Source organism: Salvelinus fontinalis, chromosome 11 (genome assembly GCF_029448725.1).
Source record: "Salvelinus fontinalis isolate EN_2023a chromosome 11, ASM2944872v1, whole genome shotgun sequence".
Taxonomy (NCBI): domain Eukaryota; kingdom Metazoa; phylum Chordata; class Actinopteri; order Salmoniformes; family Salmonidae; genus Salvelinus; species Salvelinus fontinalis.
The window spans coordinates 33,181,311-33,188,948 of record NC_074675.1 but is presented as its reverse complement, the minus strand read 5'-3'; positions in this window follow the sequence as shown (position 1 = coordinate 33,188,948).

Genomic DNA, 7,638 nt, shown 5'->3' with positions numbered 1-7,638 from the left:
CCTGCACGACTCTAGGGAAAGGTCAATGTGCAGGAAAGATCCTTGCTGTTCCATTCTACCCTGGTCTCCCCCTCTTCCAAAGACTCCCCTCTGGAAAAATTGTTCAGGTCAATCACGACCAAACCCCCAGCTCTTTTGTTGTTGTTGACGTTGAGGGAGTGGTTGTTTACCTGGCACCACGCCGTCAGAGTGCCTACCTCCTTGTCGGCCTTTTCATCATTGTTTGCAATCAGGCCTACTACTGTTGTGTCGTCAGCAAACTTGATGATGGAGTTGGTACTGTGTGAGGCCACGCAGTCATGGGTATACAGAGAGTACAAGAGGGGACTGAGGACGCACCATTGTGGGGCCCCCGTGTTGAGAATCGGTGTCGAGGAGGTAACGTTGCCTACCTTCACCACCTGGGGGCAGCCCATCAGGAAGTCCATCAGGAAGTCCAAGATCTAAGTTCAGTCAAGGACACTGTGGTATTGAAGGCTGAGCTGTAGTCGATGAACAGCATCCTCACATATGCATTCCTTTTGTCCAGGTGGGTGAGGGCAGTGTGCAGTGCAATGGCGATTGCATGGTCCGTGGATCTGTCAGCGTGGTGGACGAATTGGAGAGGGTTGAGTGTGTCGAGGTGGAAGGAGTTGATGCGGTCTTTTTTATTTTATTTATTGAATATTCGAAACATACAATATACTTGCGGTGAAGCCGCTCAACAACTACATCATACCATTCATCCAACAGATTCCAATTCAGAGTGACACACAGAAGCATCCAGGGTCAATGCCCTGCTCAATGGCACGTTGACCGATCTACCACCAGGCCAAAAAACGTGAACCCGAACCCTCCAAGATCCCCCCCACAGTTCCCCAATAGCTGTCCCTCAACCATTCGAGACCCCTCCCACAGCCCCCACCCAAGAAGAAGAAGAAAAAAAATACAATTAATTCCATTCCCCAACCCCAAGAACCCCCCAATGCACCAACAACCAAGAGACAAAAAGGAAAAGGCAGAAGAAAACAGCAAACAACAACGCAAGAAAATAATAAAACAAAATAATACATTTAAAACAAAGGACATCAAGGACAACTAAAATCACAACAGCAATGCCAACTGTATATGTTTGTGTGCATGTCTGGCACTATTACATGTATGTGTGTGTTCTTGTATGCGTTTATTTGAATGAGAGTGTGTGTATATGTGTACAAACACCTGCATGGCACCAGCCTCAGGCAAACCGGCATTAGTTGTAAAAACACTGCCCCTCAGTGTCATTGAAATGTACTTTTTTATTATTTTTTATCTACAAATGTTTTTTAAATCTTTGACCATCATTCTATCTCCCACACAGCAACTCCACTCCCACTTGTCTCCAATTCCGCATACCAAGGTGATATGGTCTTTGACTAGCCTCTCGAAGCACTTCATGATGACTGAGGTGAGTGCTACGGGACGGTTGTCAGTTCACGTACTTTCACCTTGAAGCAGGTGGGGATAGCGGCCTGAGCTAGAGATGCCGTCTGGCTCGGCAGCCTTGCGAGGGTTGACACGTTTGAATGACTTACGTAAGTACATAGCCCTCGTTTTCCTCGGGGGCTCTCGGCAGCTCAGAGTCGTCGTTGTCCTCGAAGTGTGAGGAGAAAGTGTTAAGCTCGTCCGGTAGGGCGGCATAGATGTTAGCGACGTGGCTGGCTTTCTTATTGCAATCCATGATCGTTAGGAGACCCTGCCACATACGCCTCGTGTCTGAACCGCTGAATTGCGCTACTTTTTCCCCCTGTACTTGTGTTTTCGCCATCTTTATCGATCTGCGTACGTCGTAATTGTACCGTTTAACCATACTATTGTCCCCGGGTCACCTTGCCGTGTTTATAAGTAGCATCTCTCTCATTCAGTTTCCCTACAAGGCTGCCATCAATCCATGGTTTTTGATTAGGGTTTTGAAAGACACGATCAGTATCACATCCTCTATTCTGATTGGTCGGACCAACGGTGTACAGACCTGACCCCCGGAACTTCCCTCTTGAGTCTTTGTTTGTGGACAGGGATCAGCAAATTGTCATCATGGTCATTTACTGAAAGGAGGATGGGAGACGGCCTTATACCCGCGTCTAAAAGGCGTGTAGCAGTGGTCAAGCGTAGAATTTCCACGAGTAGGAAACCTGCATTGTTTAATAATAGGGGCTTGGAACGAGGGGTCATCTTATGTATGATATATACAATTCTTGTACATTCAAATGTCTTTGGCGTATTTAGGTGATTCTGATTATTTTCTCTTCCCTCCCCCCCATCAGTTTTTATGAATGGACTGCAGTCCCCGCCTCTAGTGGGCAGTAGAGTCAGTCAGTAAAGCTGTCAGGTGGTGTGTGTTTGTGTGTGTGTGTGTGTGTGTGCGCGTGCATCCTCTAGTGGGCAGCAGAGAGTCAGACAGTAATTTGTCAGGGCGGTATTGGTGTGGTGGTGTTGCAGTGTAGTGAGTCATAGAAATAATAGCTGGTGGGGAAAGATAATGTAAGTTGCCAGAATGGATGGATGGAGGTAGGGTGGAAGGGACGGAGGGGGCGTAAGAGTCGAGGGGGGAGGTAGGCGAGGGGGGAGTAATGAAAGGGTTTTCAACGGTAAAGTGAGACAGAAAGGAAGAGGGGGTGGGGGGAGTGAGGCGGAGGTGAGGAAGGGAGGGAGGGAGGTATAGTGGAGTAATGAAAGAGAAAGGGAATAGTTTTAGATGGAGAGTGAAAGTAAGTGAGCAGAAGCAGGTTCTTCAGATTCATTCACCTCGCCTTTCAGAGGGTTGATGGTGCAGTGTGTGCATGTAAAGGGGTAGCAGGAGGTGGGCTGATTTGTTTTCACTGTCTTTCTCTGTCTCTCTCTCTCTCTCTGTCTCTCTCTCTCTCTCTCTCTCTCTCTCTCTCTCTCTCTCTCTCTCTCTCGCTGTCTCTCTCTCTCCCCCCTCTCTCCTTCTCTCTCTCTTGTTTCTTTCTCAACTCTTCATCTCTTCCTTTCTTTCGCTGTCTTCCCCTCTCTCTCGCTATCTCTCTCTCTTTTATTCTAAATTCTTCAACTCTTTCTCTCCCTCTCCATCTCCCTTTCTTTATCTTCATCAACTCTCTGTCCTCTCTCCAATCTTCCTTTCTTTTCACCTTATTCTCTCTGCTATAATTTTACACTGGTTTCCCACTTGACCCGGCAGTTTGAGAATGACGCATCCCTTAGATGGAGAGAGAAAGCGAGAGAAGGGGGGGTGGGGGATGGGGAGAGAAGGCAAGAGAGAGACAGAGAGAGTTAGAGAACGGGGGAGAGAAAGGGGGAGAGAGAGAGAGAGAGAGAGAGAGAGAGAGAGAGACAGAGAGAGAGACAGAGAAAGACAGTGAAAACAAATCAGCCCACCTCCTGCTCACACACTAACACACACACACATACACCACACACACTGCTCTCTGTGGCAAATTATCATCAATTTGGACAGCGAGGAAGCTCAAACACGCCTACTTACACTCTCATATTATCTTCTCCTTATCTTTGGATAGTTCTAACCACAGGGGGTTAGAGGTAACTTAATTGGGGAGAACAGACTTGTGGTAATGGCTGGAGCGGAATCAGTGGAATGGTATCAAATACATCAAACATTGTTTCCAGGTGTTTGATACCATTCCATTCGCACTGTTACGGACATTATTGTGAGTTTTTCTCCCCTCAGCAGACTCATGTAGTTCTAACAGACTAATGCACGTAAAATAATGTGCTATGAGGTAAAGAATATGAATTATGGATACTAGATACAGTAGTTCTTCCACAAACCATTAGATAATAAGTCAAAACAAATAGGCTAGCCCTAATTGGGAATAGCAGTAGGCTACAATGACATATGTGGCGCTTGTTACAATGACCTATATTGCAGTACAGGTTTCTGACATTTCCAGTCCAAATCCAGGTGAAAAGTCAACTTTAATAACTATTACTCAGAAGGCCCCAATTGGGACTAAAGTTCAATCCCTTCCTGGTATTTATTAGGCAGCCTGGTCTCACAGAAGACGTAACATACTAAATGAAAAGCTGGGACACTCAAATTACTAGGGGCCGATGAGATGTTACATTTGGTATGGTTATATAAGACAGATGGTTACTTAAGGCAAGTAACGTGAATGTCCAGCAACCCAAAGGTTGGGTGTTCAACTCTCATCACGGACAACTTTAGCATTTTAGCTAATTAGCAACTTTGCAATTACTTACTACTTTTTAGCTACTTTGCAATGAATTAGCATGTTAGCTAACCCTAACCTTAACCCTTTAACCTAACTCATAACCTTAACCCCTAATGCCTAGTTTAGCTAACCCCCTAACCCTAACCATAAATCCCTTTAACCCAGAGTTCCAAAACTGGTGGCACGCCAAAGGCTGTAAAAACACGAGCAAATCAGCTCCAAGTGATTTCAAATTAGAAAGGATTCCCAGGCATAGAGAGATATACAGTAATAGTCAAAAGTTTGGACACACCTACTCATTCAAAGTGTTAAACAAATCAAATATTTTATATTCTTCAATGTAGCAACTTCTTGCCATAATATGGACTTGGTCTTTTACCAAAGAGGGCTATCTTCTGTATACCACCCTTACCTTGTCACAGCACAACTGATTGGCTTAAACGCATTAAGAAGGAAAGAAATTCCACAAATGAACATTTAACAAGGCACACCAGTTAATTGAAATGCATTCCAGGTGATTACCTCATGAAGCTGGTTGAGAGAATTCCAAGCGTGTGCAAAGCTGTCATCAAGGCAAAGGGTGGCTACCTTGAAGAATATAAAATATATTTTGATTTGTTTAACACTTTTTTGGTTACTACATAATTCCATATGTGTTATTTGATATTTGTGATGTCTTCACTATTATTCTACAATGTAGAAAATAGTAAAAATAGAGAAAAACCCTGGAATGAGTCGGTGTCCAAACTTTTGACTTGTACAGTATGTGATTGTATACAAATGTAAGAAAGGATTGACATGATGTTTTAGTCAAATATTATATCTGTTTGGGCTCATTGCGGTCAATTTGCAGTTTCTTTAATACTTGAAATAATTTTCCGGCCCCCTGACCATTCGCTCAAGAAAACAAATCAGCCGGCGGCTGTGTCTAGTTAACCTAACTCCTAACCTTAACATTAACATTAACCCTAACCTCAGCCCTAACCTTAACCTTAACCCCTAACCCTAACCATAACTTCTAACTCTAACCACTAGCCTAGCATACAGTTGAAGTCTGAAGTTTACATACACTTAAAACTCGTTTTTCAACCACTCACACTTCTTGTTACCCAACTATAGTTTTGGAAAGTCGGTTAGGACATCTACTTTGAGTATGACACAAGTCATTTTTCCAACAGTTGTTTACAGACAGATTATTTCACTGTATCTCAATTCCAGTGGGTCAGAAGTTTACATACACTAAGTTGACTGTGCCTTTAAACGGCTTGGAAAATTCCAGAAAATGATGTCAAGGCTTTAGTGTCACGTTCGTTGTATTCATAATAAGCGGACCAAGGCACAGCGTGAGTAGAGTTCCACATATTTATTAAAGTGAACCATTAAAACAACAAAGAATAAACGAACGTGCCATACGTAGCGCACATAGCACTAAACCAAAACAATATCCCACAAACGCAGGTGGGAAAAGGACCACACTAAATATGATCCCCAATTAGAGGCAATGATCATCAGCTGCCTCCAATTGGGAACCATACTCACACCAACATAGAAATTCATGACTAGAACACCCCCTAGTCACGCTCTGACCTATTGCACCATAGAGAACCCCGAGGGCTCTCTATGGTCAGGGCGTGACATTTAGAAGCTTCTGATAGGCTAATTGACAACATTTGAGTCAATTGGAGGTGTACCTGTGGATGTATTTCAAGGCCTACCTTCAAACTTAGTGCCTCTTTGCTTGACATCATGGGAAAATCCAAAGAAATCAGCCAAGACCTCAGAAAAAAAAATTGTAGACCTCCACAAATCTGGTTCATTATTGGGAGCATTTTCCAAACGCCTGAAGGTACCACGTTCATCTGTACAAACAATAGTACGCAAGTGTAAACACCATGGGACCCCGCAGCCGTCCTACCGCTCAGGAAGGAGACGCGTTCTGTCTCCTAGAGATGAACGTACTTTGGTGCGAAAGGTGCAAATCAATCCCAGAACAACAGCAAAGGACCTTGTGAAGATGCTGGAAGAAACAGGTACAAAAGTATCTTCATCCACAGTAAAACGAGTCCTATATCGACATAACCTGAATGGCCGCTCAGAGAAAGGAAGAAGGAAGAAGCCACTACTACAAAACCGCCATAAAAAAGCCAGATTACGGTTTGCAACTGTACACAGGGACAAATATCGTACTTTTTTGAGAAATGTCCTCTGGTCTGATGAAACATAAATAGAACTGTTTGGCCATAATGACCGTTGTTATGTTTGGAGGAAAAAGGGGGATGCTTGCAAGCTGAAGAACATCATCCCAACCGTGAAGCACGGGGGTGTCAGCATCATGTTGGGGGGTGCTTTGCTGCAGGAGGGACTGGTGCACTTCACATAATAGATGGCATCATGAGGGAGGAAAATTATGTGGATATATTGAAGCAACATCTCAAGACATCAGTCAGGAAGTTGAAGCTTGGTTGCAAATGAGTCTTCCAAATGGGCAATGACCCCAAGCATACTTCCAAAGTTGTGGCAAAATGGCTTAAGGACAACAAAGTCAAGGTATTGGAGTGGCCATCACAAAGCACTGACCTCAATCCTACGGAAAATTTGTGGGCAGAACTGAGAAAATGTGTGCGAGCAAGGAGGCCTACAAACCTGACTCAGTCACACCAGCTCTGTTAGGAGGAATGGGCCAAAATTCACCCAACTTATTGTGGGAAGCTTGTGGAAGGCTACCCAAAACGTTTGACCCAAGTTAAACAATTTGAAGGCAATGCTACCAAATACTAATTGAGTGTATGTAAACTTCTGACCCACTGGGAATGTGATGAAAGAAATGAAAGCTGAAATAAATAATTATCTCTACTATTATTCTGACAATTCACATTCTTAAAATAAAGTTGTGATCCTAACTGACCTAAAACAGGGATTTTTTACTAGGATTAAATGTCAGGAATTGTGAAAAACTGAGTTTAAATGTATTTGGCTAAGGTGTATGTAAACTTCCGACTTCAACTGTATCATACGAAATGAATGATGGACTTCCACAAATTAAGACATACCATAACAAATGTAAAATACCGTAGTCATTGACCTTCCATGATTGCTTATATTATGTTACATCTACCCCTGAATCCAGGTTGCAGCAGGGGAAAGGGAAAGGCTTCAAACTCGCAATTACTGTTCTCCTAGCAGCAGGATATTGTGCTGGCAGCAGGGGAGTGCAGTTAAAAAAATAAATAAGAGTCCTCCTGCAAAGACATGATAAACTTTGGGGGAAAAAATACATATATAAATCGAACTATGGTGCATTACAACTGTTTTACAAAGCATTGCAACCACCTTAAAAAAAATACATTGTTAATTTGATGTATTTGATTTTTATACCAGCATTTGTTTTGAACGTTTACACAAATGCTGGTATGTTGAAAACTGTTTTGTAGGCTGTATTTGAAGAAAT